This window comes from Triturus cristatus, chromosome 2_2, assembly GCF_964204655.1.
Source record: "Triturus cristatus chromosome 2_2, aTriCri1.1, whole genome shotgun sequence".
Lineage (NCBI taxonomy): Eukaryota > Metazoa > Chordata > Amphibia > Caudata > Salamandridae > Triturus > Triturus cristatus.
Genome location: NC_140582.1, coordinates 1147999734 through 1148015025, shown reverse-complemented (window position 1 = coordinate 1148015025; position 15292 = coordinate 1147999734).

The window sequence follows — 15292 nt, the reverse complement described above, 5'->3', positions numbered from 1 at the left end:
ACAACAGTTTGGGATGTGGAGAAAGAAAAACATTTAAAGGGAGAAATGAGTCCTGCAATGGCTTTGGATTGGCCTCAGAGAGGGAAATTGTGTATCAGAAGAAATAAAACTGTTTATGATAATTATTTTCTAGGTGCGAGTGAATGCCATGATGTATATAGAATCTTGGGAGGATGGGGATATAAAGGAGGAAATGATCCGGTATTCCCTGGAATATTTTTCATCTGTGGGAGCAGGGCTTATTATCGGTTACCGGACCATTGGTATGGCACATGTTACCTAGGCCTGGTCTTCCCAAAAATATTTCATGTGGGAAGGGGAAAAGATGGTGTGCATGAGATAGGTAGGCAACTAACATGTAGAAGGAGGGAAAGCTGGTCAGAAATTGTAGGGGATATTTTTGGAGCACAGATACCAGCCGTTGGAATATCTCTGAATGCACATAAAATTAGAAAATTGTCTACAGTAGTGGATCGCTTATCAACAAGCACTGCTGGAGGGTTCTTACTGGTAAATACCGAAATGGTTGCCATGAGAGCCATGGTAATTCAAAATCGACTTGCCCTTGATATTATTTTGGCAAAAGAGAGAGGGGTCTGTGGAATGCTGAAGGTGCAAAATTGCTGTACTTACATTCCTGACGAGAGTCAAAATGTAAAAAATATATTAAAAATATAACAGATTTGCATGAGGAAATTGTTCCACTGGAGGTTGAAAGTGTTTGTGAAAGGCTTGGTAAAGGGTTTTCTACTATAAAAAGCTTATTAATCAAATTAGGTAATTCATTTGTACGTAAGATTCTAATGCCAGTGACCTGTGTGGTAGGACTAATATTGATTTTAAGACCAGGATGTGTATGTATAAAAAGAAGAAAGTTACAAAATGAAATAAAAAGAGAAGTTGCAAAGAAAAGAGAGAAAGAAACAAGGGAAAGAGAAATGGGAGATATTGAATTGGAAGAATGGAAAGAAAATATGTATAAGAAAACAAGAGAGGATGAAATGGGGGAAACCATGATGTGACGTAACCAAATGTAAGAGAACTGAGAATTCATTTCCATAAAAATAACTTGAAATTTAGTGGGATTTGTGGTGATATTAAAAATCACCAAAGGGGGGATTGGTGGAGCAGGTAAAGCAAAATGTTGTATACCATCTCTATTTGCATGCCAAAATACTAATTACGTAACTATTCTAAATATTAACCTGTATTAATCGTTTGGAGTGTTATTATTAATCAATATATACACCTTAATAAACACAAATTACTATTCCAAGTTAAGGGTGGTGCTAAACGTAAGGAGAAATTCGGTTATGCAATAAATAGAATGAAAAAATTGTGGGCAGATGAAAACATGGTTGATGAGCCATTTACACGGTTTGCATGGGGCTCACATGTCTAGGACTGCACTGGACTCAGCGCATACGGAGAATGGGAGTTGGCATCAATTTTAATTTGCCGCAATTTATTTTTTCTGGGGGACTGGTGGAGCAGGTAAAGCAACATTTTGTATAACTTCTCTATTTGCATGCCAAAATACTAATTACGTAACTATTCTAAATATTAACCTGTATTAATTGTTTGGAGTGTTACTATTAATCAATATATACACCTTAATAAACACAAATTACACGTGGGACTAAAATGCAAATTGCATGGCTAATAATTCTAATGATTAACTGTGGTACGCATATTAATCGTAGAATGTGTTGTAATAGAAATTGCATGATTTATGTTGCTTTTGTAATGGTTTGTGCTCCTGGTATTGCGGAATGGTGGGTATTATTGCTTTAAATGTTGCTATAAGCTAGGAAATTACTAATATATATTGGGATTAGTGTGGGTTTAAACATTAGAATCTTAATTTCCGTATATTAATTCTTTTTATGTTTGTTTTGTTTAAGTTGGCATTCGGGCCTACTAGGCCGCGATATTCAAAATGGAGTTCGGAAGTGGCCACCGTCGTTTGAGCGTGATGTCTACTGCGCAGACTCGGATGGCTCTGAAGATCTCCAGGCGACCTCTAAAACAAGATTACGTGTTCCTTGTCAAGGATAGGAACGTGGAGGATTGCCAGGACTCAGCTAGTGTGAATGACTGAAAATACAATGGCGACCTGTATCCAGAGGTCTACATGTTGTTACTTCGGAACTTTTCGCATGAGAACTGTACAAATGAATACAATTTAAAGGATGACATGTTCAATTCCCCGAGAACCAAGAAAACCTGGGAAAGAGTTCAGTATTTCAAATTTTAGGGGCTTAGCCTATCAGAACTCTTCTACTCCTAGAAAATGTTGCATATTATCCTAGAATTTACTATATAAGGGGAACTTTAGAAGAGGGTGGGTGAAAGTGCATTCCAAAATTTCCGTTGGTGACTGCTGGTGAGGAGAGTCGATTTGCTAGCACGATTGCCTGGTCCTTTGGATACCTTTGGGACTGTGTCATGTCGAGCGAAAGAACTGTTCCTGGACTTATTTGGGTCTTAGCCTGCATTTGATTGGACGATTTCACCAGAAGGGATTTGATTTATGCAGGGCTGACAGGTTTCGGGAAATGGTCACAGGTATAAAAATGTAGGTAAATATAATTGTATAGAAAATTGTGCCAAATATTCATTGAAAATTCTGATTGATTAAAATGCTGACTATGCCAATGAAAGTGAATTAATTAGATAAACTAAACATTGATTAACAGAAAATGAATTTGTGATTCTTTTAATAAGGTATTGATTAATCAAAGGTTCCGAGCTTTAATGTGTTTCAGCTGGTTCTAAATCACCATCAACCAGTCCAACTAATTGGTCCATCGACCAAGTGGTGGAGTGCCTTGATAAAGTTAGGATTCTATAGGTACTAATGTATATAATGTAAAGAATTTTCCTCCTCTAGGTAATAAGGTACCCCCACATGTCCAGCGCTTCTTTCCTCCTGTGTGCAGATTCGGACTGAGACGTATGAGGGTTGGTGTTATGGGCCCCACCAATGAATGCGTGTATGAATGAGTTAGTGCAATGATGGGTCTTTGACCAGTGAGGATATGTAAATTTGCCCCTTTCCGCTGAAGCAGGACAAAGTGGGGAGGGGATTTATTTGACGACGTAAACGTATATTTGGCTCCTTATTCGTTTGTGCTATTTTTGTACTCAATATAGCTAGAGAGGAACGAGCAATCAGAACTGTCATGGTGAAGACGTGTCAGGGCTTCAGAAAACACATAACCGCTGAATGGCTCTGGCAGCGTCGGAATTAAAGCTCTTAATATATCTTTGTTTACTCAGTACACAAAAACGAACATAATTCTTGCGATCTCAACATTCATAAATCATATCTTGCCTGAGTGCTTGCAATATATCCCGCTTTGCCCCGCCCCCACCTCGCGCAATTAGCGCCGGGGGTCATCGCCCGGCGGAGTCCACTTGTGACTGCGTCTGTCGGCTTCCGTCCGTCAAGTTACTATTCATAACGAGGGGAGCGCGCGGCCCACACACAGTAATCTCCGCCGTGGCATTTGTCAGCGCTGATGCACGAGACGTTCATTTCTGCTGCTCTTGAGGAAAGTCAAACTGATGATTTCGAAGAATCGCTGGAGGTCGTCTCTGTCCTCTTTTGATCCATCAGATGAAGGCGCAGGCTGGCTTCCAGGAAGTAGGGGTTACCGCCGGGCTTCACACCTAACTGGGCACGTACATTGACATGCTGCTTGATGTATGATTTTGTGTCGCTGATCTATCTATCTATCTATCTATCTATCTATCTATCTATCTATCTATCTATCTATCTATCTATCTATCTATCTATCTATCTATCTATCTATCTATCTATCTATCTATCTATCTATCTATCTATCTATCTATCTATCTATCTATCTATCTATCTATCTATCTATCTATCTATCCACCCGCCTGCTCACCTGCTAGCTACATACTTCTCTAATAGGGAGAGGTTTAGCCAAATCGTTTAAAGGGCATAGGCTTGCTGACCTGGTCATGACATTATGCATGCTTAACTGGGCTCTCCAAGTCAGACCTCAGTTAACGGAAGACCTTGGGCTCTACACATGCCTGTGGTGACAGGACCCTCATTCACCTGATCTGGCTTGGATAGAGGTCATGTGTCTCATAAGGTGTTGAAGAAGACCTCATTCATTTCTGTGATACTGACAAGTGAACTAAACGGCGAGGTTCCCGTTCTAAGTAAATAATGAAGAGCGCCGAGAAGAGATCTAGCGCTGGCACTATTTTGTTTTGCTCCTTTGTGTAGCGGGCTAGGTAGGCCGTTCCGTGAGGCCTGGCCCTTCACCGTGCAGTGCTGCACAAGCGAGACGTGCACCCTGTAGTGAGGTGTCGACGAAGGCACCGATTACCTTACGCCCCTTTATTTATCTCCTCTGGTCCACGAGATTCTGCATGTTCTTCACCTTCCCTGGATGGAGAGGTTGGCAGGGAGGTGTCATGACCTCCAGTTGTATCCTCGGCTTCCCTTTCCATGTTGTCTGGGGTATCTGCCACCACCTTGACCCATCAGATGTTCCTTGTGAAGGTGCGTTGATCCCTCTGCACAGTCACAATGGTGCCATCCATCCTGACCACTTCCCGGATCTCGCGTTCATACGGGGTCCTGAATTTCCAGCCAGGGTATCTGTCCTTGATGGTGAATGTTGACCCCACTTGCAGTGAGTTTTGCTTCCTTCGATGTATGCTCATTTTGTGACCACTCATTTGGCCTGAGTGGTCTCTATGTCAATCTCTGCCGGCCACCACTCCGGATCGGTCGGGGTGCAGTCTCGTGCAGGTTTTCAGAATAAGAGATGCGCCGGAGCACAGTTGGTTGCACTGTGTGGAGACTGTTGGTAGGTGTTTGAGAATTGGTGCAGACATGTCTCTGCATCTTCCCCACGGTCCACCCCGATCCAGAGAGCATGGTTCAGAGTCCTCATGAACCTCTTCAACTCCCCATTGGCCTGTGGCCACTGCTGGGTGTTCTTTCTGTGTCTGATGGCGATGGAGGCGAGGTATTCTTTAAACTCATGCCCTTGAATCGGTGGCCCATTGGCTGACTTCGCTTCATTTGGTAGCCCAAATGTCTTGTCCAGCACTGTTTTGACATGTGAGAACTCTGTGGATGGTACCACTTTGCCTATCGGGAACTTATTGAAGGATTCTATCATGACACAGTGATCCAGCCATCTGGAAAACGCCCGAAGTCGATGCTGATTTTGGGCCAGGGTTCCTGTCTCAGGTCTTCCAATAGCACCGGTGCAGGCAGTAGGTCCCTGCTTGTAATAGCGCAGGCATAACAAGTCCGACAAGCCGCATCAACACGGGCATCCATTCTGGGGAACCACACCTTGCTGCACACACAAGCTTTCTTCTTTGCTGTTCCTTGATGCCCTTGGTGCGCCAGGTCCATAGATCCTTTGGTACTACATCAGCTGGCCCATTAGCAGGAAGCTATCCTGGCTTTCACTGCGATAATTTCTGACTCTCCATAGGTGCTGTCGTGCTGTTTAATCTCCCGAAGTCAGTGACTGGGATCCATCTAGGAATTGCTCCAAAGCCTCTGAGTCGAAGCCAGCACCAGGTTCTCATCACATTTGGTTGCCTCACTAATCATGTCAATGGTTAGCGGAGAGGGCACGCATTGTGGACGACCATGCAGATGAATTCTTCTGTCTTCTCCTTCTCCACGGTGTTTGGCGGGTGTTCATGAGGGACCGGGTTGACTGCCGGGTTGTTGGTGTCCGGCCATAGACGAGATCAAATGTGTATGCTTGTAGCTGTAGCTCCCTTCTCTCGATTCTGGGGGGCTAAACGGGTCACACCGGTGAAAGTAGAATAAAGGGGCTTGTGATCTGTGATTATCTTGAACCCCTGGGTGCAGAAGTACAGGTGGAAATGCTGGCAGGCCCAACTAATGGCCAGGGCTTCTCTCTCTATTTGACCATTGCACGGTTCTGTGTCCGATAGTGCTCAGATAGCGTATGCTAAGGCTACCCACTCCTGGTTGGCACATTGCTGCATGAGCACAGCACCCAGTCCCACTGGGCTAACGTCAATGATCAGCTCTGCCTTTCTTTGGGGATGGAAGTATTCCATGGTGACTTTGTGCAGGAGGGAGTTCTGGATCACCTTGAATGCCTATTCTACATCATGGCACCATTCCCGGGATACTCCTGATCTGGTGAGGATGTGCGGAGGCTTAGAAAGGGTAGCTAAGTTAGGAATGAACCTCCCACAATATGAGCCATGCCAAGGAAACTGCGAACTTCCATAGGATTCCGTGGGATCGATGCATTCCGAATAGCTGTGGCTTTCCGTGGATCGATGCATTGGCTCTCTCTGGAGAAGTATATCCAAAGAGTTCTATTGAGTATATGTATTTGTGCATTTGTATTTGTGGAGTGTCATACTACTGTTTGGCGGGCGTTGCAGAGTGTTTCACAGGTTTCTAGGGTGTTTGCCGGGCGTTGCGTTGCAGAGTGTTTCACAGGTTTCTAGGGCGTTTAAATATAAATATATCATCGCTCAAGTTGATGACTCCAAGCAGTCCCATTTTGAAAGACTTCTGCCCCAGAGGAAACACCAAAACGTAATCTCTTGTAGCGACAAAGCCCAACTTGAGTGAAAACTTTGTTATGTATTGACTTTCTGGCAAGCTCTAACTGGTGATATCTAGCTTTGTGGTCCAGCTTCGAGAACCACTTGGCTCTGTTTAGGTCAGCTAATATGTCATTCATCATTGGAGTTATTTTGGCAAAGAACACATGTGCAAAGTCTTAAGCGGGATGACAGCTCAGCAACATCCCTTTTTTTCTAGTGTAACGTGGAACTTGGTTTGTGAAGCATGCCATGCTTATAAGCAACGTTAACTTCCATGACTCCTTGTAGAGGTAGTGGCTTGGTACCCCTATAAGTATAGATTTACGCCTGGGTGGGGAAAAGTTGGGGCCATAGTGACAGGTTTTCATATTGCTTGGAGTCCAGTGCGTTTACGGACACCCTTTATCAATGAGCGCCCTCAATGTGGTGTTGCCAATCTACACTGTGCACATTGGAGGTGGTCTTCTCTTGTGATCAGCTCTTTCTGTGAACAACACTTTGAAGGTCTTTGCCTTCCTCCTCTGCATCGGTGTCATACCCATACCAGCCAGGCCCTTCCTCTTCGACAGCCTCCACTAGCGACAGTTGACGGAGTGTGGCTGCTGTCTTCCCAGATCTATTGATGTGAACATGTGGCCTTTTCACTGCGTCATACTATTGCACTGTGGTTAGCTTTACCGCATTTTTAACAGGTCCTCCCAGGGGTCATGTGTCCAAGGCCACAGTTGCCGCAGGTCTGCTTGGTGTTGCAGGTGTGGCCTGATGTGTAGGGCCTGGTCGTCCTTGGATAGCCTCAACCCTTTCTACTTTGATGCTGGGAGCCCTCGAAGGGGCTGGCATTACAGGAGTTTTGTTGAGTGCTGCTTCCATTTCTTCTGCCCAGGAATTTGATAGTTTGTGGGAACGGGCTAGCACAAGGATGTCATCAAGAGGGATTCCTGGTTGCTGTAGTATCAGTAGTGTGAGCACTGTAGAGCGACACCCCTGAATGATTTGCGCCCTGATTTCTTCCCCGTGATCATGGAGCATGCATGGTTTCGCTAGCTTTCTCATTTGGGCATACAACAAGTCTACTGATTCGGTGTCTGATTATGTGGCATACCGCAGTTTTAATCGCTCAAAGTCCGGGTTGATTTGTGGGTCGAAGTGTTTGTTTAGCGCTCTGACTGCAGCTTTGAAGTCCGCATCATTCCCTGTTTCTGCCAGGGTTTCGAAGACTTTATACAATTCAGTGTCTTCAAAATGCATAAGTAGAGACCTTTAGACTGCACCATCAGTTTCCTTGGTGCCTCGAAAATAGTGGTTCAGGCGCCCCAACCATGAGCGCAACCTGGGTGCTGCTGTGGCAAGATCGGCTAGTTCACTGAATGGAAGAAGAGGCGTCACAGAGGTGTGACAACATTGGCCAGGGTTAGGGCACACCGGATCTTGGCACTAGTCTTGGTTGCTCATATTGCCGGGCGTTTCTCTCCCCACTATGCAGTTCTCAGTCTAGTGACACTGAGCTATAAGCACAGGATGGCAGAAGGTCAGTGTCTTTGTGCTGGTGTGCTCTGCGTATTATCTTTGTGAGGAGGTCAGGAGATGTGTGCACACCAAAGGATGATCGCATCCCCCCTTGCCATGTGCTGTGTCTCTGTTGGATACTTGTAATTAATGTCCTCCAAGTGTTCTTGCTGCAGCACCACTACGCAGGTAGTTAGACACCCCTCTCCAGGCCCAACAGCTGAGGACTTCATTTTTCGCAGGAGATTCAGGCTCAAGGCAGAGTCACATGCTCGGTCTCAAACACGTTTTCTGTGGGCTGCTGTCGCTCCTGGCACTGGTAGTGGTGTTGAGAATCCAAAGCAGGAGTGCTGGCTCAGGCTCTGTCCACCAGGGATGCCGTGTGCCGAGTATGCCCGGCAGATTGTGGCCATCACCATCGGGCCACATCACAACCGGCCTCAGGAAGACACAGCAGTATCTCAGATGGAGCCACCAGGGGAAGAAGGGCAGTCAGGGGGCTGTGAAACATATGCGGCCCAACTGTAGCAGTGACCAGCAGCCAAGGGTAACACTGGGTGTAGGCCCGCTGCTTGGGACGACAACCAGGATGCTGGCCGAGAATGGGAGGTGACACCTGACAGTGCCCCAGGCAGTGGCGGGATGCGACCCCTTGTTGCCAGTGTAGCGGGCTAGGTAGGCCGTTCCATGAGCCCTAGCCCTTCGCAGCGCAGCTATGCACAAGCAAGATGTGCATCCTGTAGTAAGGTGTTGAAGAACACCCTGAGCGACCTTACACCCCTTAATTTATCTACTCGGGCCGCGCCCGGCCCAGGGAGTGATATGGTCTGTGTAACTTGAGGTAGAGGCCGTGTGGCTCTCTACATCTTGGAGATTTTAGTCTGGGAGTTAGCATTGGAGACAAAGATAGTGGGTTACCGCACACGGGTGGCTGGAAAAGCCTGGAGACCATCTAGTTGGGCTGGTGATATGGTCTTCAATTGCTTTTGGGGCAGAAGTGTGTGAACATGCACCAGGTTCAGAGATGGCCACACTGGATCGCTACTGGGACATCTTCACATACCTCTAGAAACATTACAGAGTACAAAAGCGTTGTTGCCAGGAGGGTCACTAGGGATATATATATGTAAATGGCAGATCCACTGGGTAGTTATAGTTAGGATCTTGAGTCCATAGGAAAATAATTTTCAGTTTGCTTATATCTTATATCCCCTTGGCCTGTGGTGTGCTCTCAGCGGAACCCTCCCTGGGGTCAAAAACATTTCTTTTTAAATATTTGCAACAAATTTGCGGAGGATTGGCAAATTATCAGTAAAAAATGTTTAAAATGCATGGGCATGTAGCCCTCCTATCCAATCCTCTCAGAGACCCCGGGGACCCCATCTCCGGGGGCTGACATTTTATTATAGTGGATTGGGGCACGTAGCCCCCTCCCTGAGCCTGAAAGGCACCAGGGACCCTATCCCCATGGGCTACAAGTTAACAAATGGGTAGAGGCCAGTCAGCCACTGTCCCAGAACTATTCAGTGGCCCCAGGGACGATGTTCCAGGCTCGCCAACCACCAGGACACCGTCTAATTCCCTGCTCAAGAATACAAGTAGAGAAAGTGTAATGTGCTCCCACCCGGCGGGAGCACAAAGCAGTTTCCAGTAGGTGGGAGCACAAAACCTTTTTACTGCCTGTGCTCTCGGACAGGAAAAAACGGTGAATTGTTCTGACCCAGCAGTAGCAAAAGAAAACTGCGTCCACGGGTTGGGAGCAATGCCGTCTCCTGCTGCACCCATGAATGGTCTCCCCCCACAGCCCGCAATTACAGACTTTCTGTGGGGTGCCCTGGGTGGGCACTGGGCCACCCTACTTAAAAATAAAAAGATGCTGGCCCTGCCCCCCACCCTCAATATAAGAAAAATATTCTGCCTTTTGCAGTGCCCCGTGAAATGGGACCACTTTCAGGGAGCTGGTGGGGACGAAGGGGCTGTGGGTCTCCCCTTAGCGGCCCTAAAAAAATAAAACAGTGGGTGTCTCAGGTGGGACTGGACACCTAGAACAAAATGCTGCAAAAAAGTAATTATTAAATGAGAAGCCACCGCTGTATATATATTAATTACTGCTTCTTCAATAGGTGCCCCATAATGCACTGTGAGAATTAGTTAAAAAAAATAGTTTTTAACTTGGTGATGTCCCTAGAAGGGGCAGGGGCATCAAACATTTTTTTTTAAAGATGCTAGGGCTGCATGGAGTTCTGCAGCCCCCTCCAGCAACATTAGAAATCAACCAAGTAGGTCTCCTGGGTCATTGAATCCATGACGCCAGGAGAACTTACCATGTGTTTTTAAATCACTCCTACCTGGACCTCTATGCTCATTGTCTGGAGTGCAAAGCCCTCTTGTGGATGATTTTATTATTGCATTTTCTTAGCTGCAAAATGTTAAAAGGATGACTCTGAGACATTTTTTTTTTTTTAAACAATGTTTGACTATTGATTTTGACATGTTTTACCCACAAAATGTAATAATATAAACTATATCAAAAAAGTCACAGTCATGTTTTTTATTAAAACTTTATTAAACTGTTTTTAGTGAAATCAATATTAATAAACATTGCATTGTGTGAGTTATTGGAATATACAATTGATTACAAATATTGGTGATCTTTGGAGAAAGATTATAGTTCTACATTGTATATATTGATATGCAAGCATTTACAGATGAGGCGTTGATGGAATAGGATGCGCCTTGATTCTATGAAGGCATAAGAATTACGAGTGTGAATCTATACCTAAGAGAGTCTCTCGCCGCTTAATCGTAGCGGTGCGACTAAGAGATCAATCCCACCACTTTGACATTTTCGTTACGCCAAGCCAAATAACAAGGTTGTTGTGGGTCATGGCACACCAATAATGGGTTGCCCACCCTATCGTTGGGGGCACTATATCTTGGATACTTAGGTTTCTTTTGTCCCCGTCCTGAGGAAGACCCGTAGCTGAGGAGAACACTTACCCTTATTAGCGTCTGGGTCGAAACATCAACGAACTTTCCCCCCCCTTTTGGCCTGTCCTCGATGTACCCCCATATCCCTACCATGATCACAGATGATGTGTCACTGTGATGCGAATACCAGAATGAAAATGTCTAAAGTCTTTTGAATGACAGTAGGGACAGGCCTGATAAACCTCAGGACTTTGGCCTTAGTAGATATTGTACATTGTGAATACTGTGTGTTTTTTATTCATTCTGACTCTGTCCTCTTTTCACATGAGCACCAACTCTTCACCTCTCTCCACACTCCCTGGTAGTAACCCCCTTAATTTGGTATGTTGTAAATTGAACTATTGAGATTTGTCTATGAATAAATTAATTCATTTTCCTGGCATTACCATACCAGTGGGTACTGTTATATATATTTTTGAATGAATTTGAATGTATTTGGTCTGTTGTTTTTCTCTTTTTCCTTTATTTATTTCAGGATTCAATCCTTTATGAAAGAGTAATATTAACATTTATTGTATTTCTGAACTATGTTTTAGGACCAACTGTTTCTTGTACCAATGCACAGGGGTTGACTGTCTGCGAGGGGTTGGCTGCAGTGCCTGGCTGCTGGCCAGCTCCTATAGTCAATCCCCTGCCGTTCTCGGCCAAAGGTTGTGCGCAGAGGAGTGTGGGCACCTGTCCAGGCCATGTGGCAACCCCCCCATCGCACACTGCCAAAGGCATGCGTGGCAGAAATTAACTTTACAAATGGTAATAAAATGTTACTTTACTTTAAAAAAAACTAAAAATTCACTGAAAAATCAAGGGTTAAAGTATCGTAATGGTAGTGTGGAAATTTCAGTGATAATGTAACATTTTTAACGTACAAAAACACAGAAATTCACCAGTTATAACTATCAAAAATAACTATAACTCGTGCTCTTGCCATGCACTTTTTGCAGTTTTATATAGTGCAAACTCGACCCAAAGATATTAGAGCTTTACATGAGTGCCATTTGCATTGCATGTGACACATTCATTGTTTGTAGGCACAGAGAAATTAAGTGATTTGCCCAGAATCACAGGATGTTGAGTCTACACCAAGACTCGAACCCGGTTCCCCAATTCCCAAGTTGGGAGCTCTGACTGTTACGCCATATCCATCTAATTACCCCACCTATCACATCACTGAAGACATCTTCTATGACATAATTGATAATATCACTGCAACATTTAAAGTAACATCATTGATGTGAAGACTCTACATGGCAGGAGTGCTAGTTATAGTTACCTTACCATGATTTGTATTTACTTGGTACATTTCAGTGGTTTTGTGCATTTAAAATGTTATGTTTTCACTGACATTTTCTAACTATAACATTACTTTAACGTTTGTTTTTTCAGTGAAAATATCCATCTGTCTTTTTTTATTAGTACTATGTTTCCATAGGAAATAGATTTTTTGGTGTGCTAATAAATTTTATGTTGTTTGACGAATCTCATCCAACTCACCTCCTTCCTAGAATGTTTTGGGATAATCCATGAAGCGAGGGGAGGGGCTGAGAAAAGGTCACATGACACACATTCCTATGCAATTTTGTTGTGGAAAATTAGACACAGCTGAACCGAATTTCACCAAAGTTGGCAGAAAGCTAGATCTTAATCAAGAAAGCGTGCTTTTGTGATTAGGTGTACATCGTTCAGTAGTTTTTGAGAACTTAACCCCTTCTGTGCCACGCCCTTTCCCCCTCCTGTGCCGGGCGTTTCATTAGTGGGTGGGGTTCATGACGAGATAGTCTCGTCATGGGCACAGCGCGACCGTGCTCCATGACGAGACTATCTCGTCATGGACACAGAAGAGGTTAAAAGTTCAAAATGCATGGATAAACAGCAACATGGTTCCTCCCTGATCCTCTGCGGAAGATACGCGAAACCCTGAGCTCAAGCATGCGTTGTGATTGGCCGGTAGCAACACTGAGGGAAATATGCAGCTACCATCTTAAGGCTCAGTGCCCGAAAAAAATAACATGTATGGGGACAGGGTAGGGGTGCACTGACCCCAGAGGCCATGTTAGAGGGGTATCGGGGACCACATTTAAAAAACATGTTTTGTGGGGGGTTCAGAGGGACCCCTGAGGCTTATTTTGTGTTCATCATCTGGTTGCATCTATTTTGTAGTCGGGGCCACTGGAATTATGTGATTCTAGGGCTTGTTTTGCATAATTATTATGGATTTGCTGCATTTGTCACATAATCTGTCTTCTGCCGCGTAATCTATACATTTTAACAAAAACCTGTTTTTAACACAAACAGATCAAAAGTTACTTGAAACACAGCCACATGTGTTCACACGCAGTGGAAGGCCATTTTCAGATCTTAACTGGTCATCTTTAAGTTACTTATTTCTGTATTTGATTGTTAAACTGGTACTAACGAGGTGAAATATTTGCCCCGGCAGTATTACCATGTGTAAATATGACAAAATAATGAAATAATACTATAAATAAGTGTGCTGCATTATGTCAAATAATTTGCCTTTTCTTACCACATAATCTACCCTGCTGCATAATTTGGTACTCTCATGCCACTTTTTCCCAGTGGCCTTGGTAATCGTGGAAAGCCGTGTCTCGTGTGTAATTGTTCCACGGGTTATGTTCGAAGGGGTTTCGGAGTGTGTGAGTTGTTACTGCTGCGGTGCTCTATTCTTTACTACCGCATGTCTTTGTGAATTGGCCCAGAGGAGCCTAAAATGGGAATACACTGGGAATATTCGTGGGATATTCATATACATTTGCAAATGGAATGGATTGTGCCCCCTTTGCACTCATAGGGAGTTGGCTGATTTGGAGCTGATTCACAAAGGCTTGTAAGAGTAAGTTAAAAAGTACTTCTGTACAGTGGTGGCGGCTACTTAACAGTGGTGGCGGGACAGGAGCGGTGAGTGGAGGGGGCAAATGATTTTTTTTTTTTTAAATACTTACCGGCCGGCCGGCCAGCCGGCGACTTTGGTCCTTTTCGGCTCCTTGGTTGACAGCAGGAACCAGGAAGGACACAGGCTCCCAGACTCCCCTAGCCAATCACAATGCTGTGTTTCAGCAGCGTTGTGATTGGTCTGAGTGGTTTTGTTCGGCGCTCAGAGAGGGACAGGGAGGCTGTGCATGCTCTCCACCCAGGCCGTGCGATACAGCCGGTGCAGGACATGCAAAGTGCGCATGACGGTTTGGCCGGCTCAAGACAGCCGGCCGGCCAACCCTTCATGTGCTCTTAGTCTTAGAGTGTGCTCACCACTCCTCCCCCTGGCCCCTGCGCTGGCCAGCCCAGCCCCGCACCTAAGTAGGAACGGAAAACTGAAATGCGCATAACATTGGTTATTTTCATTTTAGTTTTCCTTTTTAAACTGCTTGGGGCGTCGCCCCTCTGCCTTAACCGAGGACCCACCGCTCCTTCTGTAGTATTACTTCCCACACTTTGGAAAGCTTTTTTTAATCGCCCACTGTGGTAAGTGACGTTCCGTCTGGGCATGAGAACCCACACACCATCATTTTGAAAGGTTTCGCCCCAGACCAGCACTAGCTGCTTTAAATTACTGTCAACTTCAGCATAACTGTTGCGCCTTTAACAGAACGTTGTGTTACTAATATTTCTAATTCATGCAAATGGTTCCAGCTGAGAGGATGTGGCACTACGGTCAGACCTGCCGACTTTGTAACTGGTGAAGCTGGATCGAGTTCTGGCGTCGGCTCAACATCCTGTTATTCCGGGCAAATGACTTAATCTCCAGTGCATAAAACAATGAATGTGACCTTGTGTGAAATAACAGATGCCTATGGACTGCGAGTCAGTATCTTCGGGTCGAGTTTACACTACAAACCGATACAGAACCAAACCACTGACCTGTGCATGTAGTTAAAGAGTGGTATGATGCTGGTACAAGTCTAAATATGATTTTTAATATGACAAATTCAAAACAGATTTAGAAAGCTCTTTTGTGCGGCCAATGCTGTGACCCGGTGCATCCGTGAACCCGTTCCTGTGCATGAACCCTCACACAGACTCATGAAAGCTGTGCATGAACCCTCACACAGACTCATGGAAGCTGTGCATGAACCCTCACACAGACTCCTGAAAGCTGTGCATGAACCCTCACACAGACTCCTGAAAGCTGTGCATGAACCCTCACACAGACTCATGGAAGCTGTGCATGAACCCTCAC